Here is a 1280-nt window from a genome sequence, read left to right as displayed (position 1 = left end):
CATCTGTTGATGATGGTGGGTTGATATTAGGTGGTTGAGAAGGTGGGTTAGATGGATGTTGGTAATATCCGGTGAGGTGTTTTGATGAGTAGCATTGTTGTTGGAGTTGGTAATATCTTGTTTTGAGCTAACAATGCATCCATGTGGTTCAGCTCCATTACTCCTCTGGTGTTACTTCTTTCGGAGGCATAGAAGTAGTCATTTTCAGCAACTGTTTCAATGACATATATGGCTTCTTCAATGGTTTTCTTCTTGTTTAGAGAGCCTCCTGATGAATGATTCATAGCCTTCTTTGACTCATATGAAAGACCTTCATAGAAGATGTGAAGTTGGACCCACTCATTAAACATCTCTGGTGGGCATCTCCTTGTTAGGTCTTTGAATCTCTCCCATGCTTCATAAAGTGTCTCACCATCTTGTTGTCTAAAAGTTTGCACCTCAGTTCTTAGCCTATTGATCCTTTGAGGAGGGTAAAATCTTGCCATAAACTTGTTCGCCACTTCTTCCCAATTAGTTAAGCTCTCCTTTGGGAATGATTCAAGCCAGTTGGATGCCTTGTCCCTGAGTGAAAAAGGGAACAAGAGCAACCTATAGACATCTGGGTGGACTCCATTGGACTTCACTGTGTCACAAATCCTCAGGAAGGTGGTCAAATGTTGATTAGGATCTTCTTGAGCAAGAAGTTAAAAGAGGGTGTAGGAGGTGAGGAAGAAATTAAAATAAACTAAAAGAAATTAACTGAATAAACTAAATAAAAAAATGCTCAATCAAGTGATCTTCAAACTTAATCATTGTTGATTCAAAATCAATCCCCGGCAACGGCGCCATAAACTTGATGCATGAAAACTTGTCTCTCAACAAATTTCCCTTTGTCAAGTATACCGAATTGTCGTCAAGTAAAACTCACAATACAGTGAGGTCGAATCCCACAAGGATTGATTGGTCAAGCAATTTTAGCTAGAAGAATATGCTAGTTGAGCTAAACAAAATTTAGATTGAGATGCAAAAATTTAAATGACTGGAAAGTAAATAACAGAAATTAAAGTGCAGAATCTTAAATGGGGATTCGGGGTAATGAGCATGAAATTAAATGGCAGAAAGTAAAGAAAATGGGTAAGATCAGAAATGGGGAAATCATTGGGTTCAGGAGATGTTGCATTCTCCGGATCAAGTTTATTCTCATCTCTTCCTTAATCAATGCATTCATTGATCTCCTTGGCAATCTTAAGTGATTGGATCCCAATTCCTTGGCAATCCAATCTCTCTAAGCTTGAACAATT

The 1280-nt window shown here is 38.4% G+C and overlaps 1 non-coding gene across 1 annotated transcript; it reads left to right on the top strand.

The window, feature by feature from the left end:
* Nucleotides 1–344: 344 nt before the first annotated feature.
* Nucleotides 345–452, top strand: LOC127742176 (small nucleolar RNA R71). The gene has a single exon (XR_008003363.1). It is a non-coding gene; the product is annotated as a small nucleolar RNA R71 (small nucleolar RNA).
* The last annotated feature ends 828 nt before the right edge of the window (nucleotides 453–1280 follow it).

The sequence above is a fragment of the Arachis duranensis genome, chromosome 9 (genome assembly GCF_000817695.3).
Source record: "Arachis duranensis cultivar V14167 chromosome 9, aradu.V14167.gnm2.J7QH, whole genome shotgun sequence".
Classification (NCBI taxonomy): Eukaryota; Viridiplantae; Streptophyta; class Magnoliopsida; order Fabales; family Fabaceae; genus Arachis; species Arachis duranensis.
Note: the sequence above shows the minus strand (reverse complement) of the source record. Positions and strands in the feature narration are given on the sequence as shown.